Source organism: Xiphophorus couchianus, chromosome 20 (genome assembly GCF_001444195.1).
Source record: "Xiphophorus couchianus chromosome 20, X_couchianus-1.0, whole genome shotgun sequence".
Classification (NCBI taxonomy): domain Eukaryota; kingdom Metazoa; phylum Chordata; class Actinopteri; order Cyprinodontiformes; family Poeciliidae; genus Xiphophorus; species Xiphophorus couchianus.
In genome coordinates this window covers 26,854,555-26,881,980 of record NC_040247.1, presented here as the reverse complement: position 1 = coordinate 26,881,980, position 27,426 = coordinate 26,854,555, and the positions used below count along the sequence as shown (strand labels likewise).

General features: G+C 41.4%; 1 protein-coding gene and 1 long non-coding RNA gene across 2 annotated transcripts in view; one reads left to right on the top strand and one right to left on the bottom strand.

Moving 5' to 3' along the window:
• The window catches only part of prickle2b (prickle homolog 2b), a 111,428-nt gene that overhangs the window by 73,964 nt on the left and 10,038 nt on the right, over positions 1 to 27,426 (bottom strand). The window lies entirely within an intron of this gene.
• On the top strand, positions 1,401 to 22,237 carry LOC114135010 (uncharacterized). The gene is made up of 3 exons (XR_003593514.1): positions 1,401 to 1,411; positions 15,323 to 15,329; positions 22,045 to 22,237. It is a non-coding gene; the product is annotated as an uncharacterized LOC114135010 (long non-coding RNA).

Here is a 27,426-nt window from a genome sequence, read left to right as displayed (position 1 = left end):
TGATACTGAAGAGATTATATTGTATCCCAATTTCCAATGACAATGGTTCCGATTTCCATCTGAGAAAGGTTAAGTTGACTTAGGGCTGGACGACGTGGCTGAAAAACGTAGCACAATATAGGCGTTTCATATCAATAATTATCGATATGATATCTTAAATATTACCAAACTGGTGATGTGACCTTTCCCCTTCTATCCTGTTTTCACTCCATGCTGTTGAGTTTTTGTTTTTAAGCAGCTACGGGGCACGGCGGCAAAACCTTGAAATGCTGCTGCGCAAGTTACTCAACAGGTTGTTGCTAGGTAACCAAAGAGCGAGCGAGTGTTTGTTGATGTTTAGTTTAGTTGATGTTAGAGGTTGAGCAGCTGAAGCCTTTCCTCTGCCTGCATCCTCCAGAATGCTGTGGAGTTCTGCATCAGAGCTCAGTGAAATTATTCAGATTACTATTACATCAGACGTGTTATCTATTGATATTGATTATGTGTCTATTGCTGCATATATTGTTATTGATTTATTGTCCCGCCCTAATTTGACTTTTAGTAACTATGTAACTTAGTCACTATTTGACTACGTTAATCTGTCATAACATATTGTGACATAGTTACTATGTCATATTAACTATATCGTAATGTAACATAGTAGGTCATAATATGTTATATTAAAAAAGATATTACTTATTGAACAATATTTATTTTATTTTATTGCAATTCCTTTTCATTTGACAATAAGCAGATTACAGAACATTTGAATCATTGGATGCTAAAATTGGTTCAAAAACATCCTCTTGGTAGATATGAATTGAGACATGATTGGTACAAAAAGTCCAATCATGTATCAATCTCAACCAAAACTGCCAAGATGTGAAATGGCAAAGTGGGGAAAATGAGCAGCAGCCATTTTTGTTCTTACTGAACACATTTAGGCTTTCATCAAATTATCAAAATAAATAAATATATAAATAAATACAGAATTTGTCACTTTTAAATATACCTAGCAAACTGCACTGAAGCACAAAACGTTATTTAAAAAAAATGGAGCAATGTGGTTCCAGTAAGATGCCCACATCTGCTAGAAATGTAAGCAGCCTGATATGTCGTCTGCTGAGCGTCTAACAAGACAAGTGAGTCAGTTAGCAGTCAGAGTCATCCCCATCATCCATAGTTCACAGCAGGAGGCATCCTCACTGAGAGTCATGAAGCCTGTTTACCCCGAAAACACACACACACACACAGCACCCCTAATGAGTAATCAACCACAAGCTGTAAATACAGACGGACCATCTGCAGCAGAATTTTTAAAGCAGAACATTAAAAACAGAATTCTATAAAAGCATTATGAATCTTTACACAGACAACAAACTCTCTGCACTTTGAATTAACTTAGTTTGAAGTCGTGCATGCGTGTGCTGTTGTCACACATGCCGACATAATAATTTCCCGAGCAAAAAAATGACATTGTGATGTATCCATCCGTCAAGCCCCAATTCATAATCCGACCGCAACTTTCCAAACAGAGCTTTCCAAATGTCTCCGTGGGAGGCTCGTGCTTGTTGTGTCAGCTGCACACAGGGTGCTCTCCTACAGATCACTGGGTCTGTGCTGTGTTGCTGGCAGTAGGGGGTGCGGTGTATGAAAAGCCTGTATTTATCCTCGCAACCACAACTTTGGCTTCCAGATCGCGCAGAACACGTGCGCCGATTTCCAATAGTTCCTGTTTCTCCACAAACAAATGCAATCGCTGCTTAGGGAAGAGGAGGGGGAACAAAAGCAACTCCCCCAGCCCTCCTTTGTGGTGGCTGATGTTTCACAATACCGGATTTCTGGAGCGTTTCCAAAAGAGGCGCGTGGCCCCCTGTGCTGACAACAGCTGAGGCCCCGATCCTCCCCTCTGTTATGACTCAAACACACTCAAACGCACACACACAAGGTCTCCAGAGATCAGCTCCGTGTGACACGGTGGCATAATCAATCAGTTGATATTGCTCCTATTGACAGTCTCTAGAGGAGCCTCCTTCTGCTTGATAATCTGTCACCTCTGTTTGTGTCTCTCTCTCTTTTCTCCTCCATCGGTTTTCTGTCATACACTGACCTTTCAGTCCATATCCATTTCTTTCCATCGCTTCTCTCCCGCGCGACAACGCCGTCCACTCTGCAAAACGATCTTCTAACTTTTTTCCCCCATTTCCAGTGCCATTTAAAGAAAATACCAAAGAGATGACACGCGAACCTTTAGAAGACCAATTCATTGATCCTCGCCTTTTTCCTCAAAGAGACAACACGGGATTATTTCTTCCTTTGAGGGGGAGTCATTACAAAAAGCCTCATGCATATTTCATATCTACTACGATACACTTTCTGCTCCATGCATAATGTAGAAACGGTTTAGGGGAGGGATGAGGGTGTAAGACGGGGAAATGAAATGGAAAATGAGATGCTGTAGAGGCGGCTAACAGCCGATCACTCATCCTTAATTTGAATGCTACACATTCGCACTGAATACCGTAAAATCTTTAGGGATTCAAAGTGATTTTTACTTGTACCCGCAAAAGAAAATATCATCATTTGGTTAAAAACAAGTTGAAATGCATCACTTACTGAAATTTACAAATTAAATTATCAAAATAATTTTTCTCCTCAGTTTACTAAAGTTACTAAAATTACAACTTTTATTGACATTTCTCAACTATATCATGACCCACATTTTACCTTGTTTGTTATCCCATTATTTAATGGCAACAGGAAACAGACAATATTATGAATGAAAATCTCTGTGAACCCTTTTTTTATTAGAGCAACAATGGGGCATAAAATAAATGTCATTGGCATAATGCTGACATACAAGGTTCTCAAACATCCCAATATATTTTACTCCAACTTTAAGTAACAAATAAGACCACAGGCAATGTTTACACTCACTTTTAAAAAAAAATCCTGTTTAAAGTCTTCATTATTTCCCTTTCTCTAAACATTACTTGTGCTCCTGAGCCTTTGCTTGTTATGGATTGTAACACTATATGTATAAAAAATGACATGCACTGGAGATCAGCACCAGCTCTCAGCAATCCTGCATGGAATAAGCGGATTTAGAAAATGTGCTGATGGATGTTCTGTGATTACCTTTTCTAATTTCACATAATTTGTCTTTGAGTTACTGGGAATTCTGTAGCCAGCTTGCCTGTGAGTTTTGCTCATCATCATATTAATGTGTCACGTAGATACTGTCGAAAGGAAAAGAAGGAAGCAGAAATGATTATTTCCTCAGTTCCGAATCACCCAAATATTTTTGTGTTGGTCTCTCTTTGTGTGAATGATTCCCATTAGCTAAACTATCAAGACACATTGCCTGAACATCCTCTGTGTTGTGAGGTAACACTTAACAGAGGACTGTGAGTGAAAAGGCGGTCAGTTAACTTCACCTTAACAAAGGAAACCCCTTTGCTTTAGTGGATCTAACAAAGAGCTGCTAAACTGCCCGATTCCTGTTCTTTATCCTTGGATGTACGTTTAAAACAGGAAACGGAGACAAAGTGAAGGAAGACAGGAGTCCAGGATGGTTCATCAACCAGATGGAAATGAGGCGATGAGCTTTCTGGCAGCAGGCTGTCAGTTTAATGACACTCTGTGTTGGCTTTCCTCTGATTTCAAAGCCACACACTAAATTGACTCGCTCGGGTTTTCTGCCCTCGTGTCCCCAGTGTCTATCCATCGCTCTTCATTCTGTCTCTCACCAGACGTGTTGATAGTTCAGGAAGTCAGTTTGGTCCTCACCTAACAAGCTGGTTTTTTTCTTTTGTCCCCCCCCCCCCCCCCCCCCATTCTCATCTCCAACACCACTTTGTATCCAAGCAAGACGTGCACTATATCAAGAATCACCGAAGATGCATTTCATTGGGCAACGGGGGACGCTCACGAGTAAGTCCCAATCAAACAGATGTCATACATCATCCTCTATCTGACGCCACGCCGAGAGACAGAACGGAAAAGTGGGAGGGGAAGGAGGAAAATCGAGGAACAAAGGAATGATGGAGAAGGCTTTTGAAAAGCAGCCGGCGCCTTGATGTGAGACAGAGATACACCCAAACACACACAGGGGACAGTATCAGCATCAAGGATGTGGTTTCCATACTATTATACAATCTCTGTACCGTCGTCATGATTTTTTTCCTCCTAACTGCGTCTTCTCCACGTCTCCCACTGTATATGATAAACAAAGAAGGGAATAGTTTCCAGGACAAAGTGACTTTTTCCCCACTGTGGGCCTGGTCTTTGGCTAAGTGGAGGATAAAGGTTGTCAGATGGGCTCATTAAGATTTGTTGGAGCTGAGCAGAAGTCATTAGTCATTAAAAAAAAAATGGGTGGGGGGTTAGGGGGAGGTTGGCTGACGGTATGGATAAATGGTGAATAAATGCATTGTACCTTGTAAATGACTACCATACATTTAGTGTTGCCATGTACTTCTTGTTACCCTGATTTTAGTTGGACAGATGGCAAAAAAAGAAAAAAAAACATGAAATAATTTTGTGAATCCATTAGGAAATACAGTAGTTGAACGTTCAAAAAAAGCTGGAAAATTAGCTCTGGATACATTTATCAAAGTGATTGTTTATCTAAGTCGTTAATGTATAAAACTAAAAATAATTGGATAGTCACCATGACGATCCAAATATAATGCTCAGCAAGTTCAGATCTACAGATTTTGGTGACTAGCTCTAAACAGAAGACCTCAGCTGAATCACAGACAAAAGCACCACATAAACAAAACGCTAACTAGCTGCTTCAAAGACAAATATATTGTATTATGTACTAAAAAGTACATAATACCACTATATTCTAATCAAAAAAGTACATTTGAAACACACTTTCAAGCCCCGCCCTATCAAACAGATATGTACTACTGTATAAATTATGATGTAACACAACTATCTGGAAACTCTCCACGTCCCAGTATTGAAATCTAATATTTCTCAATATTTGAATAAAAAAATCTTTGAAACTGGAACATGCTGAATAGGTGTGTGACTGCTTATTGGCAACACAGAAAGATTCTACTTTGCAAAAAGCGAGCTGTGTAAAAGGGTAAGAAGTACGGATCCCCTAGTTTTTCCCTGTGTCGGAAAGATTTTTGTCCCTGCATTATGCAAAATTTGTCCCCTCAGTTGTTTGATAGCTTTTCCTAATGTCTGAGCCAAATGAATTACATACTTCCTCTACAAACCACCACATGTGTAGCATTTGCAAAAAAAAATAAGTGCGGATGGTCTGACAGACTGAGCACCACAGCAGCAGCGGTTAACTACTGCAGCATAGATGGATAAAACGAGCCCTGATCATTAGTAGAAAAGTAAGAATTTCAGCTGCTTCCATTCACTGGCATTACTGTTTTTTACAAAATCACAGTACAGCTCGGTTGCACAAAGGCTGTTATGGTGACTCTGTAGTTGGGGTTAATGTGCTGGCATAAGGCAACAATGCTGGTCAGAACTGGATCAGAAATCACAAGCAGTCAAACAAGGTTTCTCCTGACTTCCTTCACACCAATTAAATGGTCACTTTATGACATGAAATTGAGGGTGGAGGCCATCAATGCCAGTGTGTTTGTACTAATACGGTGTGCTGCGTCTACCATCACTGCTTTGCAGCAACTTTTGGCTACACTCTCGTTGTTTTATTTTTCTTATTACACATTCCACGGCTTCAGATATGGTCAATTATTGTTTCTATTGTGAACTAAAAGACCAAAATCACTTGAAAGGGAAAAGCTGTAAAATTATTTTTTACAATGATTTTTACAACTTGTAAAGCATACAAACACAGGATAGTGAAAGTATTGTACAAGGTCTAGAAATCCCAGATGTCTTCCGTTGTTAAAATTGTGCAACAGAGGAAATATCTCATTATTGCTGAAATATTTCCATCTGTTAAGGAGTGAAAGATCATCTAAACCAACCTACATTGCTGTCCTATCAATCATTCATCTTGGCACCAGATTCCAATGTGTTTACCAGCTGTGTGACCCAGTATTGAAATGGGCTTCCTCCGCTTGCTCTAGTTTCTCTCTCCAATCAGCGCAGAATGGACAAATGGGAAAATCAGTCTGCTTTTGCGTCTAAAGTCGCTTGTGCTGCAGTGAGCTGTGTTTGTCCCCCCTAACTTGAACCATGTGAGCCAGGACACAAACACTTTAACTCTAAACTCAGTGTGTACACACCAGTGATGGTGGTGCTATAAATGAATTTAGTTGAACGTTGGATATGACTTCATAACCCCAGAAAACTGAAATACAAAGGATTGGATATTGAGATCACTGTTGAGACTAACAAAAATGACAAGTTAGGAAACTAAATGTGACACCAAACAGACCTACATTTGGGAAGAACAAAATAAAGCCTCTTGTAATCAGTCAAACACCTCAGTGCTCATACGTGTCTGAAATGAACTTCAACATGGATGCATGACAACGACTCATTTTTCCTCCCTCACATTAAGTATCCCTGCTGCGTCTGTCGCCGTCCTCCTCTTTCCTCCTTGCATGTTTCTCTCCCTCTCCCTCTTTCTCTCTGTGCTGGTGTCCTTGCTGCGTCCATGACTCCTCTGTTCATGGTTCAGGGCTTCTATCTGACTAAGTTGATTCCCTTGTGACTCCATGAGGCGAGACACAGAGGGCGGGGAAAGCAAAAAAAAAAAAAAAAAAGAAATCTAATTAAAAAAGGGATCATCTGCTGTCAACTATCAGCCCGACCCCAGCATAGTTTGGACGCAGACGAAATACAAATGGCCATTAAGGGCCCACGAGTAATTTGGAGTTCGGCCATGCTCCGGTACCGCTTTGAGTTCAATTGACATCGGGGGGAAAAAAAAGAGGAAGAAAAAAAGACCCCCATTTGTGGAAAACATCAGTGAAAATGTGGAATTCACGTTACGCTGTTTGTTCAAATGAAGGCTCCACCTCCACTCAGAGAACAGAAACATTTCTCTGATGCAGTACACGAGTGTGTTGAGACTGTACAAAACGCATTCTTGTCCTCCAAGTCAAGTCGAAGATCAATGACGGTTTGTTTTAAAAATGTTCTATAAAAACAAACACTAAATGAAAAACAAATCCAAAACATATATAGAATGCATATCCATTCAGCCCCTTGACTGGCCTCTTGGTGTAGCCACCTTTCGTAGCAATTACAAATGAAGGTCCTTTAAACTACGATAGAAAAATCGGCCTTTTTTGCTCATTCTTCTTTGCAAAATAGATTAAGCTGAGTGAGATTGGATGGAAACCTTCTATCAACACCAATGTAGCATTTTTGTCACATCTTCTCCATTTGATTTAGCTATGAATTTTTGACCAGGCCCTTCTGAGATACAAATCTGCTCTGCCATATATTGCTATCACCTTCAGTGTGTTGAACACAATCAGTTTCAACTACGCTTTTCAGTTTCCATGTACAGCAATTTGATTCGAGAATATGTTACTAAGAAACTTAAAACTGCGTCTCAGTTTTCTTTCACTGTGAGGTTATGCACTAAGTTAGCATGAATTCCTATTTATCTTTTTTTTCTGAAAAAAAATTCCAAGGTTCCAAAGTTACCACAATCAAAATTAAATTGTCTCAAGCAAAAAAAACAAAAAAAACTTTGTCTAATCTTTTAAGTTCTCTGAAGTTAAAAAAGCCTGTCTTAAGTTGCTGAAAGCCTGTCCCTTAATTAGCACGAATGACAGTGAGGCTGCCTTTTACATACCTATATACAGTGTATATATACAGTATATACTGAACATATATATATATATACTTTATATATATGTATATATATATATATATATATAAGAAGCATTCATCAAAAACAGCCAATCAGAGCCAGGAGGAGCATACTATACTGTTACGCCAACGTGAGGTTTTTTTTTTTATCAGTTCCATCCTGTACCTTTAATGTTTGCTCGTTCACCAGTGCTACTCTCCATAGCTCAGAGGGAATTGACTCCCTCGTCAGAGTTGCCTTTTACACAGTTTCCTGTGATGTTGCTCAGAAACAACTCGTAGCAATAAAAAAGTTGACATACTTCTAAAAGAGCCATTTGATTAGGAAATACTCTTTAAAAAAAAAAAGAAACACAATGCTTTACGAGTTTGGCAGAGAACTGGCATCCACAGAAACCATGTCGTCTTTCCCACAAAACATTTTGATTCGCTCGTCTTCAGACCACAGACCTGAAATAGCAAATGAATCCTGTGTGTCTTATTAAATCCAGAAGGATCTAAATTTATCATGACAGCCAACATGCCTCTCCTCCCCCTCACCTTTAAAAATCGGGCTCCAACGTACAGACGTAAAACGTGTGAGGCTCATTTAATGCTAGCAGTGTCGAAACAGAGGGTTGGAACAAAGGTCACGCTGGTTTCCTCGTGCATCTGTGTGCATGCCAAACCGTGTGCATCCGTCTTTTAGCCAGTATCCATCTGTCTATCTGTGCACGTGTTTGAATCCACCATGTGGAGAACGAATTAGACACAACACAAATCATTGACAGTCTGGTGTGTTGAACAGCTCTGGCCTTGGATGCTACCTCAGTAGTGGGAGTTAAGGAAATGCTGAGGGAAAATTGCTCTTACCTGCCAGGAGCGGAGGCAGGTTGGGCAAAAGTAAGAAAAATAGTTTCTCCTGTTTCTCAAAATAAAAGGAAACCTCATTTTACCCCCCCACGCCCCCCCCAATGGAAACTCCAAGAACTTGAGCTTTTTTTTGTTTTGTTTTTGTCTCAAATTTCAAAAACAAATAGAAGCCTGGAGTTTTAAACAAGGTGCTCAAAATGTCATTTTAACTGTTGGCCTCCATGAGTCCATGCTAACTCCAGTCCTGACAAAAAGCAGTCCTTTCCTCTGGGCCATTTCAGAGTTGGTGCTAAGAAAGAGTCGGCTTATCTATGCTAGACAGAAAGCTAATGGTGTTGTAAAGAAAAAGAACTGGGGTTCCCTACATGCTAGCATCAGCTTAGCACTGCAATCAATGTAGCTCAAAAAGAGACTTAGTTTCTTTACATCTAGTTACAGACATTTTTGTCCATATTCACTACAAAAACAGCTCATTCAGGCTGGATGGATGGAGAGCATCCATGAACATCAATGTTCAAGTCCTGCCAAAGACTTTAAATTGGCTTTATCTCTAGACTTTGACTGGGCCATTCTAACATATGTTTTGATCTAGAACAATCCACTCTGAAGTCATTGTGCTCTACGCCAAGTTCAAGCCTCCTGTAGTCTCTAATAGTTTCCTTCAGGATTTTCCTGATTCTCAGCACATTTTCTATCAGCTAAAAAAAAATACATTGTAGTTAATGGCTGTAAAGTAACAAAATGTAAGCATTTTTAATATGTTGACTTTGATATAATGTCACAAAAGTCTGCTCTGATCTTTCTTCCACTGCCCAGATATTAACAGTCACCAAAAGGAAGCAGACTGCTGATGCAATCATACCTATTTCAAGACCACAGCAGACGAAAAGTGGGATGACTCATGCCACAAAGGTCTGGCAGAAATATCACCAAGGATAGTTAGAGAACGAGCAGCAATGACGCAAAAACCAGAATTAGAAGAAGTGACAGCGGCGGTGTGGGAGTAAAGCAACCGAGTCGAATGAAAGACGGCGTCTAAATCAGTGCAACGACAGAAGAAGCGACAACCTTGCTGACCTAAAATGAATAAAATACATGCCGGTAAAGATTAAAAACGCATTTTGAGATGAACAAAAAGTTTTCTCTTTCTTTTTTTAAAACAAAAGCAGAATATTATCAGCTCCCCCTCCCACAAATTAGTGCTGTGGGATGCTTAACTTGAACCTTTTTTAACAACTCCCTCTAAATACACACCCTTGAACTCTACTGCACTCCCTTTGGGAGGAGGAGCGCCTCGCCATTTGAAAAATCTCTCACTCAGCACAAAAAACAATAGGCATCAGGAAAACAGCTATAGCCTGGCTGTGCAGAGAGGAACCAGATTCCTCATGTGCTATAAACTCCAAGTGTCACTGCTGGTTCTCTGACAAAGTTGTAAGTGACTGAAGACTTCGGAAAGCTACCTCATCCTGCCAGGAAACGCAGCCAAGCAACCTCCAGATAAAAGTCAAGCAGGGTTCAGTCTATTGTTTGTGTGCATAATTTACAGCAATCAGTGTGTAGGCATCATTGGAATATAGCCTCGTGCTAAACTCTGCAAACTGTCACCAATATGCTTATATTTCCCTCATGATCATAAAAGCAGAACAAATTATCTCATTTTTTTAATATAAATGAATTAAATCAGATCAATTTATTGTTGTATTTCTGTGGGTTGGGTGCATTTTGGAAGTTTTGTGCACAGCACACCTGATGCGTATTGGGGACGTGGTTGTGTTCATGTGGGTTTGGTGCAGCGATGGTTTCTGTGCGAGAATGTCCTGCAGGGGTCCTTGGCCTCACGTGCACTTCCTCAGTGTCTCTTTCGTTTTCGCTCAATAACGCTTTTGTTGCACTCGTCAACAAGCAGCATACCACCTTTTCAAAACCCGTTGCTAAAACCTCCTTGTGCATTGGCCACATTGCGCCGTTCAAAGCGCGTGAAAAAAAAAAGTAGTGGTTTATAGTCCGGAAATGATTTGTGGACCGGGTTACTCTTGGAATACTCGTAGTTTTAATCTCAGCTATTCCTTGATTAAATAAAGGAAACATGAATACAACTGAAAACACAACCCATAGAATAGAGAATAAGCACAATGAGGTCTATCTCATAATCTTGCCAACAGTTCAGCATTTTAAATGGTGAAATGGCAACTTCTGTATCACTTTCTCTAGTCCAGAGGATCCAAAACGCTTCACACTACATTCAGTCATTCATTTCATTCTAGCAGAAAGATGCGTTTCAGTACTGTGAAACTGTTTGCTTGAAGGTTCTTAGAACATCTAAAGTATTTTTTTTTTATTATTACCATTTGTCGTTGAATGTGGCATTTGTGTTGACGTGTGAATTATGTTTTGAATAGCTTGACTGCTGCTGTGCACTAAGTTTCACCATGTGTGGCAACAAAATCTGAACCAAACTGAAGAACAGAACCTTAGAACCTTGATCCCGAAGAGTGTTGATTTGGAAAGCAGAGCTACAGGCAAAAGTGACGTTTTATCATCATTCCATAGGGATGACTTGACAATGATGCTTCTGTTTACTTATTCTCAATTTCTTTTACATGTTGGGTGATGTTAAGAACAGGGCTGATCAATTTTATATTAAACACGGTAACATTAACATACTTCCCCTGATATGCAGATGTTCTGTCTGTGCTGAAGAAAATGCACTCAGCTGGGAATCCCCAGTGCTTGCTAATATGGCAGCAGGCCTGGTTCTGTCTTTCAAGTAAATTAGCAAAAAAAAATAAAAAATTCTCAGAGGCAATCCACATCACAGAACCGAACTTTCAACAATATATCATGCCAACCTCATCTAAATGCAAGGTTTTTAAAGTCATGGGATGAATTTCAAATCACTTCCTGAAATTTAACGCAAGCAGCTCTGCGTCAATGAATGAACTCCGTAATTTGATCCTGTCACTAAGCAAGTAGCTCCAAAACTCCATGCTCCATGGACTGAAATAAGTCCCACATGTTCACCCTCGGCTGGTTCATGACCCTGTTAACCCCCAAAACTTTGTCAGTTCTTACTAATGACCCCCCTCCTTACCCCTTCTTCACACACACGCACACGCAAACAAACGGACACATGCAGACGCTCACTACCCTTCAACCTCGTCTGGCTCATGACGGCTGACTGACAGTCGCGCTCTGTACACACACAAACAAACGCCGCTCATTACTGGAGACGGAGGCACAAACACACACCGGTTGCATGGAGGCTGGATCTGTGTTGATGAGGAGGAGGTCAAACAGCAGATGGCAGCCAGAGGGTTACTGCAACTCTCACAGTCAATCTCTAGTTAAACACAGACGAGACACATGCGCACACTAAAGTCGCACAATGGCAAATCACTGTCACTGATTTATTTGCAAAAAAATATGTTGTTTTTCTAATAATATATGGATGCAAAAGTAACTGACAGCATGCCATGTTTTTAAATTGAATAAAATTTGAAAGCAGCACATATATGAGCAGTGTTGAAGTGATAGCAATGACAAAATAATCATAGTAAAAAACCTACATTAGTGGTAGGATTATGCATGAAGCTAACATGATAACACCGGATTTATGAGAACAGAATATAATTTCAAACATTTTAAGAAACTAAAAATTACTTTTCAGTAGATTTTTCCTTACCACACAGATTTCAATAATTGTAATCTATGCTTTAACGGGATATTTAATTAGCGCAGACTGATTCAGTCTAGGTTTGAATAGTCCATATGTATTTTTTTTTTATTGTATAGTGGTTGTAATGCTAAAAATAATTACAAATGAATCGTTTCTAGGGGTTTCGCATATACGGTACCAGTTACAAGATATCAAACTATGTTTTAAAGAAACAGATTCAGGTGTTATTATTCTAAATATTTTAGAAATAGTTCTGTAATTATGATAAGAAGCTCTAAATCAGAGGCCAGTTGCTCTTTCCAAACATCTTAAAAACAGCATGGTGTTAGAATATTTTACTTTGACGAGCAATATCATGGCATTTTATTGTCGTGATAGTTTATATAATGAAATCGCACTGCACCTGTATTTATTATAGAACAAATAATAGATAGAATAAGAACACATCAGACAGTAGGATTGTTACTGACACTAAAGGAAATAAAATTCCTTGAAGATTGTGGAAGTCAAAATAAGTTGGACGACAAACTAAGAGGAGGAAATAAAATGTATGAAGTTATTACTTTGTGATTCTACTTTCTGTCAGTATGACCTTGCTAATGGAGATCACACAAATAAAACCAAATGAAACAAGTACAGTGGATTTAGAACAGTAATTTCTTTTGACGACCTTTGAGCAAATACATTTCAGGTCTCTATAAATGTAATGTAACTGTTCAAATATTAGATATGAGCCTCAACTGGACTGACTAGTTAGTGTCAAGTGTAAACCAAACCAAAGCCGTTGTGAAATTTACTAGACCCACAAAATGTTCTGGGAAATAACAACTAAGTTGACATGTTGCAGTAAATTCTTCCGTTTCAGCAGTTCTGCAAGCCAAAAAGAAATATCCAACCACTAATTTAACAAGTCATTGTGGGGCAATAAAAACATAATTTTACTGATTATGAAAATGACACATCCAAGCATCACACACCGATCAGAGTTCCTTACAGTGCAAGCCATGCTTGACATGAGCGTGTGTAGGCAGAGATGTTTCTTCTGTGTTGTGCAACACGGACTCGCAGGCACGCTCACGCTCCGCCGCCCCCGGCCAAATCCAGCGAGCGCTCTGCGGGTGCTTTACATCTGTCAGAGCTGGTTTCGTCACAGTCGCTTCCACTGCTGAAACTTGAGCTCAGCAAACATTGTGATTCTGGGGGTGGATTTCCAGTTCAGTGCAAATAGACATCCCTGAATTCATTTATATGTACAGCCATGTGCGTGAGTGAAAAACCTTTTCCTTGACACTACATCACTGTCAGAAGGTTGTTGTTTTTTATTTCCTCTTGAACTGGCAAACACATTTCACTCTGATCCTGTATCAGCTGCTGGGTTTCCCAGGTGTTGACAAATCATAATTCAATTGCATCAGGCACAAATAGTTCAAAACAAACGGCTTAAGTGTGTCCCAGCAACTGATCCGCATCGGCCGATTTTGTTTGGCCCATCTACTTTCCCTCCTGTTCTCCTGCATCATTTATCACACACTAAGCCTGGGATAGCATCTTTGCTAATAATACGCGTCATTAGTTCTCAGGCTAGCCTAAATAAATCTTATTACACATAGCTGGCCAAAGAAAATACTGTCAAACTTGTCGTTATGATGATGGGTCAGGGTTTTTTTTTCTTACACGGTTCTTACTGGCACCCATCCATCCATCCATCTATCCTTCCATCCATCATTCCCAACGACACATGGGAGAATACGGCATCAGGTTACTCCAACTTCTCTGCTTGAGAAAGGTGTTTTCATCTAAGCAGATGAAATCCACCTTTTCCTGATTAAGGATGGACTCATTAATTTGAAAGTGTCCAGGGTGGCAGTTCCTAATACTGTCACCTGGCTTGATTCATAGCGAGAACCAGGAGAACTCTACCTTTTATAAGCTTTACTGCGCTAATAGTGCACACGTCAAAAATGCGCCGACGCTTCAGGTTTGACGCGTGTGCACTTTGAATGCAAATGATGGTGCGTTCACACCAAACGAATTTCGGGTGTCTGGTTTACATTCAAAGTCTATGTAGAGGCGTGTCGAGGGCGCGACGGACGCATCAAAATCGCTCTGGCTGTTGTTTTCCATTGCCAGCCTATTTGTCGGATGCGTTGGACACGTCTGAGGCGTCAAACACTTCAAACTAGACTTTGAATGTAAACCAGACACGCCTGATGGGCGAAACGCGTTTGGTGTGAACGCACCATAAGATTTGTTTTAATTTAGAAAAAATGAGTGCTTTGGCCTTTTTGTTAGACTTAGACTTAGACTGACTTTATTGTCATGTTGCATGCACAGGGTGTATACAGAACGAAATTTCATTGCATACGGCTCAGAACAATGTTTGAGGTTCCAATGTTGTGAGGTTACTCCAGAATAAAATAAAATACAGTATAAAATATGAATATAAATCTAAATATAAAATATAAAGTGCAGGACTGACAGTAAAATAGAAGTTATTTAGCTCTGTACATGTGCAAGGTATGAAGTGGAGACCAGTTTTTTGAGTGCAGTCCAGTTAAGAGTTCAGCAGTCTGATGGCAAGTGGGAAAAAGCTGTTTCGGAACCTGGTGGACCTGCACCGGATGCTGCGGAACCTCTTTCTAGAGGGCAGCAGGGAGAACAGTCCATGGTGGGGGTGTGAGGGGTCACTGATGATGTTTCGGCCTCGGGACACGCAGCGCTGGGATGAAATGTCCTGAATGGAGGGAAGGGGGGCCCCGATGATCCTCTCTGCTGTCCGCACCACTCTCCTCACGTTCTTCCAGTCGGAGGCGCTGCAGCCGCCACACCACACAGAGAGGCAGCTGGTCAGAATGCTCTCTATGGTGCTTCTGTAGAATGTCTTGAGGATGGGCGGGGGCAGGTGTGCTCTTCTCATCCTCCGCAGGAAATACAAACGTTTCTGTGCCCTCTTGACCAGAGACGTGGTGTTCACAGTCCAGGTGAGGTCGTTAGTGATGTGCACCCCCAGGAACTTGGTGCTGCTGACCACCTCCACAGCCGAGCTGTTGATGAGCAGTGGAGCGTGGCTGGGCCGGTTCTTCCTGAAGTCGACGATCATCTTCTTCGTCTTGTCAACGTTCAGGATCAGGCTGTTGATTCTGCACCAGTCCACCAGCTGCTCCACCTCCTCTCTGTAGTCCAGGTCGTTGTCATCTCTGATGAGGCCCACCACCGTTGTGTCGTCCGCGAACTTCACGATGTGGTTGGTGGTGAACCTGGGGACGCAGTCGTGTGTCATCAGAGTGAACAGCAGAGGGCTCAGGACGCAGCCCTGAGGGGAGCCTGTGCTGAGGGTGATGACATCGGAGGTGTGTTGTCCGATCCGGACTGACTGAGGTCTGTCGGTGAGGAAGTCTAGCAGCCAGTCGCGCAGGGGGGTGCTGAAGCCCAGGTGTCCCAGTTTTCCTGGCAGATGCTGTGGGATGATTGTGTTGAACGCTGAGCTGAAGTCCAGGAACAACATCCGCACATGAGTGTTCTTCTCCTCCAGGTGAGCCAGGCTCAGGTGTAGGGTGGAGGAGATGGCGTCCTCAGTGGAGCGGTTTCGGCGGTAGGCAAACTGGAACGGGTCGAATGTGGGGGGGAGTCTGGAGACGATGTGTTCTTTTACCAGCCTTTCAAAGCACTTCATCATGATGGGAGTCAGTGCCACAGGCCGGTAATCGTTGAAAGAGGTGACTTGAGGTTTCTTTGGCACCGGAATGATGGAGGCAGTTTTGAGACAGGCTGGCACTGTGGCTTGGTCCAGTGAGGTGTTAAAAATGTCTGTTAGGACACCAGCCAGCTGACCTGCACATTCCCTGAACACCCGCCCAGGTATGTTGTCGGGGCCTGGGGCCTTCCGTGGGTTGACTCTTTTCAGAGTCTTCAACACATCGGCTGTGTCCAGGCAGAGTGCCTCCTCTTCCTGGTGGGTGTTGATCTATTTCCTTGGTTCAAAGAGAGGTTTATATACACGTTTCACAATGGAAAATGATAATTTATTTATTCAAAGCTCCCAGCCACATTAGGTATGTTTTGCATGGCCACAAATTTTTTGTTAAGCCAGCGAGAACAGAGATGATTAATTTGACCTTCTGTACTGACCTCAGGTACTACATTTCTCTTTGGTTGCCCATTTTGTCTTGTCCAAACTAGGAGGTGCACCAACTAGTCAACTTTTAGATTAGTCAACTCTGTTGATCTCTTATGCATCATATTGACTAGTTGCAATTGCGTAACAAAAGAGATTTTTCCATGAAGATGAAAGATGAGAAAATGGGTGAGTTTGTCAGGTTGTTTGAATTGCATAATCATGCCAAGTAACTGACCAAAGGTTTACCGAAAACTCCAGCAAAGGCAACCGGAATAATGTGCGGCACGATGTCGGGCTGTTTTTCATCCGTCCAACCGATCAGCCCCTCCCTGCGTTGTCAAGCTTCTAACCTGACAGCTTTACACTCTTATGAGGACACTAACATCTGGAAACATGATTCAAGTTGCATTCTGAGAATCTTACAGAGTCAGTCTCTGTCGCTGCCGTCACGTCGATTCATCCCGCAAAGTCAGAGAACCGACGCCTGGAGTTAGCGGGACAACCTGATGCGCATCAGTCAGAGCTGCCTGGAGCAACAAGTAATCTGTTTATAATTAGTTTGGCTTATAATGTTTCAACATGCACAGTTGTGGCCAACGTAATAATTTGACCCCTATAGGTCATAGATGAGCCTGTACCAGATTATGAGTACCAACCGGTGTATGGAGAAAAAAAAAAGTCAAACTAAATTTTTTGGGTCGCAGAGACAGAAAAGATCACAGATCTGCTCCACTGCTGCTGAAGTAGTCTGGGATAATGTCCTGTTTTATTCTTTTTATTCTGCATAATAGACTTCTGTCTGAGTCATCTTTTGTCAATGTTTGCCGTGAAAATAACTAATAAAGCCTTCAAGTAGCAGGGAAGCATTTTCTCCTGCACTTCTACGTCATCACAGTGGCTACTCAATGTTGACTTGACTTTTATCACGTTGAGCTTGGCTTGAAATATGAAGTGTAACGCGTAGCTCAAATAACAATTATGTATGTACCAGAGATGTTAAAATCTCTAACAGCTGAATTAAACATTTTCAGTGACACGTTATTTGAAGGGGCGTGCTTAAGACATAACACCTGTCATGAACATGAAGGAGTCTTCATGGATGTTTATGACTGTTGTCATGAAGTGTCCTTCAGTAAATAATGACACTTTTAATACAAAGTTTCATTGAAACTTGCATTAAAAGTCCAGTAAAAGTGTCAACTTTGCATTAAACGTGCAATTATTTACCGAGTAATGCAACATTGACAATTGTTTTGGGCTTTTAATGCAACTTTTACTACATCTTTGCATTAAAAGTGTCATTATTTGCTGTTTACAACAGTGTAATGTCAGTTTTATGCACACCCCTTCAAATAAAGTGCTACCACCACATTTTCTTATCAAATCCACAACATCCAGGTCAACCTTTAACCCTGATTCACTGTAGGTTAGGATTCCAAACCTGTACTTGAGTCAAAAGTCTTATTTTTGCAACTTAAGAGCAGCATCCGAACATACCGGCAGTTTCCAGGCAGCAGTCTCGTGTAAATGTAGCCTCAGAATAAAATCCAGACAGGTGGACTGTATTATCTACAAATTAGCTGACTGTCAGAGGCATATTAGTTGGATATGATTTTGTTTAGAGGAGCAGGATTCAAAGGAGGGCTGAATATGATTTTACACACTTGTTTTTGGTGAAAAATTATAAAAACGTGGATTATTTTCCTTCCACTTCCTACTTAAACACTTTGTGTTGCTTTGTCACATTAAATCCCAATAAAAGTTTTGCACACTTACAGAGGCAAGCGCGCAAAAGAGAGAGAGACAAAGAAACACTCTAGCTAGCATTAGCCATTCTCCTGGTGCTGTGTTCAGACACAGCTTGGTTCAATTAGAGCATCTGGGTTTCCCAAACAAGGCCGAGAGGAGCTGCAACTCAGCAAACAGAGGGAGGGATGTCACAGGCACACAGGGATAGTTTTATTTTCCAGATTTAATAAAAGGTCAAAATGCAGAGGGGAAACAAGGCCAATGTGTCATTTCGTGTACTTGAGCGGGAAATGAGTTTTGGGGGCTGCCCGCCATCTGACATAAACGGAGGCACGCTTTCTGGCTCATATGTCAAGCTAGTTAATATTACAGGTTTCCGTCCTTTACAAACCCTTTTTTGTTGTTGCCGTCTTCCTTAGCGAAGAAAAACACTCGCAGCATACTACACAAAGCTGCTCTGGGCATCGGGGGGTTTAAACAAAGCGCGTCCAGCCCTTCGCACCTGTTGTCACACACATGCGCCGGCCCAAACCTCTCACCTCCGACGCGTCCTGCACCGACGCTCCGCATTCCACCTGCGTTGGAATCAAATATCAACGTGGACACGAGGAGAGTCGGGTTACCCGTTCATGTCCCTGGAGTCCACACATGCAGTCAATAACCCCGGTCTGCTTCCACAGTCATTACAAGATATTTATTCTTGCATGTGATGCGGCGCTGAAAACCTCAACCTGGTTGGCTGGAAACCAGATCAAGAGACACAACTGGAGCGTCATGCGCGGCACCCCAGACACAGATGTGGCTCCAATGCAGGCTCTTACAGAGTTATGCAGAAACCATTAGAATATAAACAAACAAACAAAACCAAGAGACTCATAAGCCAGCCAGCTGGAAATAAAGTGTCCCATAAAAAAAATAGAGAGGCCTGAAACAGCCTGAGCTCTGTGCTCCCACATGATAGGAGGCAAGAGTTTCCGTGCGCTGCGGCTTATCCGACCCCTCTGCCTCCCGTTTCATCACCGAAGCTCCAGGCAAACAATTTACATTTTACTCCCAATCTGCTCGCACGCCGTTCATTATATCCCCATTACTTTCCGCCTGCTGAGGACATTAAAGAGACCCTAATGAGGAAGAAGAAGCTTGGTCTGAACAGATAAATAAATAAGCAAATTAGAAAGATAAGATACACACAGGGAATGGTCTTATGAGAATCAAACGAGGGAGAAATCACCACCACAAGGCCACTTATAAATATACGAGTCTTTGATCTCTGCAATGAATTAGCGATTCATCAGACGAGGGAAATGATGTGTGTGTGTGTCAGAGCGCACCACAGGCGGCGTTTTCTTCTTCTTTTTAATTTAATGAGGAGGGGTCGAAGTGAAAACAAATTCGGCTAAACGAGGCGGAGACGCACAATGCAGATAACTGGCATTTTCTGCAACGAGTCAGCTTTATTAATATGAGCAGCCAACTCTACACAAACCGAAGACAGCAAGCGGAAATGTCCAACCATCACAAACATACAGTAAGTGTGTGTAGTATGAAAAACTCCACTGGGCGTTCAGAGTGCTTTCAGAGAGCTGCTAGCTTAGCCTAAAAAGAGCTAGCTAGCAAAAGAGTGATTCAGTCTGCTGCTGAGAGCAAGGCGTCCACACAAGTTCCTATCTTAATGAGGAGGTGTGGTTGACCGTTGCTAGGTGTGGTTGACTGTTGCTAGGTGTGGTTGACCGTTGCTAGGTGTGGCTGACCCTGTTGCTAGGTGTGGCTGACCCTGCTGCTAGGTGTGACACTGTCTAGGGCAGTGGTTCTCAAATGGGGGTACGTGTACCCCTGGGGGTACGTGGAGGTACTGCAGGGGGTACGTGAAGCTTTTCAAAATATCTTTGCAAAATCAGTAGGCTCCTCATAATAAGTCTTGGGAAAAATTATTTAGTGAAAAGTTCGATAAAATATAAATGTGTGTTCATGCACTGAATTTTATATTCAGTATTTAGTTTCAATATCCTTTAAAATAAAACGGTTTGACTGGTTTTATACCTTCCTGGTGGTCACCGTCTTCTGTTTTTCTTTTTTGTTTAACCATGCAATGTTTGCAATATGGATGTATTTGTCAGGTTAACTGATATAAGTTGTTTGGCTTTAATAAATCAGACAGTGATTTTACAGCACTGTACCTCTTTTTAATTCCAAAAATGTTTTGCCCGTGTCAGGGAGTACTTGACTCAAAATATATTTTTAAGGGGGTACATCACTGAAAAAAGTTTGAGAACCACTGCTCTAGGGTGTCCCTACGCTCTTTCAGGTCTCATACTGATGTTTCCAGTTTTGTTAGAGCCAAATTATAGACAGCGTTTCACCAGTAGACCTAGAGTGAGGAGCCCCGCCCCTTTCCCCCTTGCGCCTCAGACAGAGTTTGGGGAAAAAGATGGCGGTCGTTCTTCGTTCGCTAAAGCTGTTCTTGTTTACATGTTAGTAGTGTGAAGCTGGTGGAAACTGTCCCCGCTAAAATGTAAATTTACAAGTTCATTCGGTGCTGATTTCGTAATTACTTGCTAGACGTGTTTAGACGTTCGAGGGAAAAAGAGTGATTTTGTTTCATAATTACGGTTTGTAGCTATAACGCTCGTAAAACAGCCGTTATAGAAGTTTGCTACATGTTTCTAAACTTCGATACACTCTCCGACCCAACCTTATTAAGATTTCGGTGGTATCCTGACGGGTTGTGTTATCTTTTGATAGGAAGTGTTAAAGTTACTCTGTTACATGTACCGGAAATCAGTTCTCATCAGTTTCAAACATTTATTATAGACGTTACCACTTTTCCCCTACTACTCTGTAATTGATTCTACTGTACTAGCTTAAGCTAGATCTAGTCCTCTAAATATGCCCATATTAAATTATAGAACTAATAATATGATTAAATTTTTCAGAGTTATTACAATTCAAAGAAATTAGTAGCCTTACAATTTCACTGAACTTGAGGAATAGTTTTCTTCTTATGTAAATCTGTAAGATTTAAATCGATTGTTGAATTGTTTTGATTTGGCCCATGGATGCTGTCACAGCTGGTGGGGGCTGATGTTGTTTATTGAAGTAGATGGAATATGGTTGTTTTGGAGCAACGGAAGGACACATGGACATGAATGCACAAAGGAATGTTCAATGTATGATTTCATGATTTTTGACAATTTGTAATAAAACAGACAGGGTTTGGGGAAGAAAACGGCGGTCGTTCTTGGTTCGCTAAAGCTGTTCTTGTTTACAGGCTTCCCACTCGGAAGAAAGGAGAAGAAGAGACAAAACAAAACAAACATCAATTGTTACAACTGTTTCAATACAGCTGAGACATGTAACATAGGTATAAAAAAAAAATTCTGAGGAAACAGCCTGCGATGTCATCGATGACATCACGTCTGTCCCTGACTGTCACTGATGACATCAGACCGACAAAACAAACGTGATGTCATCGATGACATCGCAGGCTGTTCCTTCAGAAGTGCTTGAATAAGACGACCACGTGGTAATGTGAAGGCCTGTGAAGGCCTGGGATCCTTCAAGGACCTGGCCTGTGAAGGCCCTCGCACCGAACGTGGACGCGAGGGCCTGTGAAGGCCAGGGATCCTTCAAGGACCTGGCCTGTGAAGGCCCTCGCACCGAACGTGGACGCGAGGGCCTGTGAAGGCCAGGGATCCTTCAAGGACCTGGCCTGTGAAGGCCCTCGCACCGAACGTGGACGCGAGGGCCTGTGAAGGCCAGGGATCCTTCAAGGACCTGGCCTGTGAAGGCCCTCGCACCGAACGTGGACGCGAGGGCCTGTGAAGGCCAGGGATCCTTCAAGGACCTGGCCTGTGAAGGCCCTCGCACCGCCACGTGGATGCGATGGCCTGTGAAGGCCAGGGATCCTTGAAGGCACTGGCCTGTGAAGGCCCACGCACCACCACCTGGATGCGAAGGCATGTGAAGGCCCTGGCCTGTGAAGGCCCTCGCACCAGCACCTGTATGCGAGGGCCTGTGAAGTCGTGTAAAAGTAGTAGAAAAAGTTGAGTACCTTTCTACCGTTTCTACTCTCTGCTCCTTCCATGCGTTGCTCTAGGGCAGTGGTTCTCAAATGGGGGTACGTGTACCCCTGGGGGTACGTGGAGGTACTGCAGGGGGTATGTGAAGCTTTTCAAAATATCTTTAAAAAAATCAGTAGGCTCCTCATAATAAGTCTTGGGAAAAATTATTTTGTGAAAAGTTCGATAAAATATAAATGTGTGTTCATGCACTGAATTTTATATTCAGTATTTAGTTTCAATATCCTTTAAAATAAAACGGTTTGACTGGTTTTATACCTTCCTGGTGGTCACCGTCTTCTGTTTTTCTTTTTTGTTTAACCATGCAATGTCTGCAATATGGATGTATTTGTCAGGTTCACTGATATAAGTTGTTTGGCTTTAATAAATCAGACAGTGATTTTACAGCACTGTACCTCTTTTTAATTCCAAAAATGTTTTGCCCGTGTCAGGGGGTACTTGACTCAAAATATATTTTTAAGGGGGTACATCACTGAAAAAAGTTTGAGAACCACTGTACTAGGGGACTGATTGTTTGATACATGAAACAAAATAAGACACACAAAAAACCTAGCAGCCCCAGGTAGGCAACTGATAGGAATTACCTTAGAATTTGCAATATACAATCTAGTCTAGATGAAGCTATTGAAAATTAAGTCAATTTCCACAAAGTATCAACATGTTTGAATGCGTCTCATTTACATCCTCATTATTTTGATCTGTGGTCATTTTACTACATCCACTTGATATTGATGTGGACACTCAGCTGTCAGCAATTTACTGTGTTTGCCTGCTTTTATAAACGTCTTTGAAATGGTGAAATGACCAACATAAAACAGGGAAGTAAAGGACATGAAAACCAAACAGAACAGAGGAGCGGTGTCTGCTGTTGGCACAGCTCTACTCATTTCACAGAGAACATCTATCCTTTCTGGCAGTCTTTCCAATATCTTCCCTGCTCAAGACATTTTTAGGCTCATTAAAAAGGCCATTTTTCATTTTTAAATGAATGTAAATCCAGTCCGGAACTCTTAAAAACAAAATGTTGATGGGTATAATTTCAAAATCATGATATAATTTGATCAAGTAAAGACAAAGTGTTTTATATCAGTATTAAGTCCATTTAAAAAAAATCTGTTTAATCATTTATGCAGCATGTTCCATATTCAGATCTGGAATAGACCTGGAAGACGATAATAGCAAATATCAAACTTCTGCAGACTTTTCAACACTGCATGTAATCTTCCTTAATAATTCAATATTTCTCTAAATAAGGCTTGCATTGCGAAGGATTGACATGTAATAAACATTTGGACATCACTTTTTGACTGAACTTTGTTGACTTGAAGGTGACAGAGGCCATCCCAGAGCCAGCCTGTCTCTTTGCGGTCTGGTGGGTCCAAGAGGAGCCCAGTGGTGTGGGAAACCCCCCAGAAAAGGAATTAGATGGAAGAAATGGGGATTTGCTGGTTAAAAGCTGCCCTTTGACATGGACACAATGGACTTTTGATTCAGCAAATCAGCTCATTCTGTCTTTCGCTTCTGGATTTTGTCGTGGTCGTCGTGTCACTCAGCTGATGTCACATTAGCTGTCGTTTCTGCAGAGGACAGCAGAGCTGGTTGCCATGCTGAAGATCAGAGTTGCTGCACAAACAGTGTTTTAATAAAATCTCAATAATATATAGGCTTTTTATTAAATGCTCCACTGCAAGGTTAGTTTTTATGTATATGTATTCCAGGTAGTCAGGCTATAAGCTTATTTTTATCCAATTACAATCAAGAAATATCGACTCTCTTCAACAAATCACCATACAGTGGAGCCCCACCTATTGGTGGTTCAGTATTCACTGATTTTTCTGTGATTCCTATTATTTTTCTGTGTAAAACCTGCCAATTCTATGTAAGATAGTCTAAAGAAAATGCAGCTTGAGAAGCTCAAGTAGCAATACTACCTGACATGCGATTGGCTAGCATTTACAAAGCAGCCAATCCAGGAGTGCTATTTATTCTCCTTGCTGCTGATTGGCTGTACCTCCAAGAGTAAAGATATGGAAGACTGGATATTAGCTTCTGCGGTTTCCACTGTGCGTATTAATGCATAATAAGAAATATTTGGGGCCTATTCAAATAACTAGTTATAATCATTTTTACAGGGGGACTCAAATATTCAAGGAATTTAACTATTTATGTGCGGCTCTGATCCCTAGTGAATGCTGACTATTGAATGTCCACTGGGCATTCAGTATGATATATAGTCACAAAAAATTTGAAGTTGTTTCAAAACTGCATATGAACACAACAAATACATGAAACAATGTATTTATTGTTTCATGTATTTACGCTTCATGTGTACAGAAAAACAGGAAAGATACACAAAAAAACACACAAAACAAGTTTACTGAATAGTAATAATTGTAGCTATGTGAAAAATATTGACTAATTACAATTGAGCTGTTTTTTTTAAATCCATTCTTATGTATCCAACGGCTTAAACTTAACATCACGTGAAACTATAAATTTCAACATCTTGTTTTTAGAATTTCGGACTGGATTCTCACTCATTAAAAAAATAAGAATGGCCATAAAAAAAAAGAGCTAGCTAGTTAAACATGTTGAAGAAATAGAATTATATGTTTACATGTTCAATTGCAGAAGGTTAACGTGCGAAGCAAAACACACAGCTTAAGTCCTAAAAGACTGATTACACAATTGACCTTCGACTAATAACGCTCTGCCCAGTTTTGTGGTGTCAGAGAATTAGTCTCCTATGGGAGCGTCTCCGAGGAGTTGATCAACCAACAAGGTCGTAGTCCATTAGCTTTAGCTCCCAAGAGGACCAGCTGAGGTTCATCAATAGATCTGAATTTTCTTTGAAATCCTGCAATCACACAGCAGCGACTCAATCCCTTCAGTCATCCGGAAGTGCTGAAGTCCCGACCAAGGATTGGAGTGGGATCGAAAGGGGATTCGGGTGTTTCAGAAACCGTCCTGCGAGTTAACGGTGAATGGTTAAAAAAAAAAATAAAACATTCAACGTGTATCAGCTGTGTATATAGGAAAGGTCATGTTGATGTCAGAGGCCACACCCCAAATCAGCTGAGTACAGGAAACTGCAGCTACCACTTGCACAGAGTGAAGCAACCTGGACACGGCAGTTTGTGTCCAGACATCAATTTGTGCTGCAACATTCGAATGATGGGATAAAAATACAGAGTAAACATAAAAGCTTGAACCGAACCCAGCTTGTGTCAACAATTCCCATCTCTTGGTGGCAGTACAATGCAGTGGCAGATATTTTCGTGGCAGACTTTCGGCCCTTTGGCATCAACCGAGCATCATTGTCATTCTCACCTAAGTCTACTTTCATTATCATTTCCATACCTTTAAGACCACATAGTACCCAGATTGCTTCTTCCGACAGGATAACACAGCATGTCATGAAGCTCAAATCATCTCAAACTGCAGGTTTCTAGAACATAACAATGAGTTCGCTGTGCAACAATAACCTCTGCAGTCACCAGATTTTGCCTGTTCACATCACAGTTCTGCAAAAGCAAGGACTAATTAAAAACGGTCTCACACAAAATGGTTAAGAGTAACTAACATGTTCATGTAGATCAGATTTTTGTCTGAACCTTTACAGATGAGACCCACAATGTGCACAATAGCCATGGGAGACAGATTGAAGTCTCTCATCCATGAAATGATGGTTTAAGTCCCTCTTAGTATCATTTTCTCCCCCTTTCTCTCTGTGACAGACACACCCAAACACAATTCCCATGCGGCCATATTTATAGAGAAAACCCAAAGACAGAGTTTGGGGGAGCCACTTAAGCAGAAGCAGAGCACCCTCCTGCCTGATCAAGCTTTCTGGCTTCAGCCCTGAGTCACGCGGGAGCGCGAGCGGAGCAGAGACGACACATTGCCAACCTCTCAGAAGGCGGCAAATCGCACGCAGACAGAGAAGCACATAGGGAGCGAACAGGTGAATTAAAGTTGGTGGAGAGGAAAAGTACAGGCAGATGATGAGAGTCAGAGCTCTGCTTTAGGAGAAGACTTCATTTCATCTATCAATACAACAAATGATCTTTATGTTTTTTCCCTCCTAATGGAGTAGCTGTCAGGGCCTTTTTTCACGATATGAGGCGAAGACCCAAAACCTTCTCAGGTCAATATGCTGTTTAAGCCAACCAATTATCAGAGGGGTGGCTGGATCAATAAACCAATCAAATAATTTAACAATGTGTGCAGAGCAGACAAATGAGGCTTTGGCTCCCGCTGGGATGGCGGGTCTATAATAAAAATCCATACTGAACTCACTAAAAATGATAAGCGTGTCGAAGAGAACTTGAGAGCTTAATGTTCAATACAAATGGAATGAAGGGCAAATCAGACGCTTAACTTCCTATCCAGTCCACGATTCAAAGATGATGGAGATCGTTAGACCACACTGACCTCTAGTGGCTGTGCACCTCGTCCAACTCCAACACAATTCCTACTGAGATCTGCCAAAATCACACAGAAAATCTGTCTTATCATACTGTTTGTTAATTACAACACATCATGATGAATGTCAGCTTTATTTCTATTTTCATCTCATTCATCTCAGAAAGGGAACAAGTAGCAGAGCAGGGAGAAGACAGGGAAGGAGGGGATAAAACATGAGGAGGAGAAATTCAAAGAGGGCTTTGAAGTGGCGCAGACGGAGGTTGGATGGCTGAGGTGGAACAAGGCATGAAAACGGACAAGTGCAGGTGGATGACAGAGCAGCAAGTTATGTTGATAACTACAGAGTAGGACTAAAAGCAGACATTCTCAACTTCTAATGCTTCTATCAACTAGAGATGGAAACATCTGGCTGATACTGACTCTGAATGATTGGGATTTTCTTTCTAAACACATTGCATGTAAAATAAATAATAAAAATAATAATAAACATCTGCTGCAGATTCTTCACTAGAGCCAGTAAGCTCAGAGAAAATGAAGGAATTAACAGACAGGCATCAAAACACAAAGTGTCTCCACAGCCTTTATTTCAATTTTAACTCAAGAACTCAAGAAAAGAGCATCAGCTGCTCTTTGGTGTCACTTGTTGGTGCTTTAAACAACAAATATGATGGAACGTCTTTGTTCCAATAAATACAATAGAGAAAAAAAAAAACAATCTGACTCTTCAGTATCTGACCTGACGATTAAAGAGGATCTAGAGAGGAATGCCC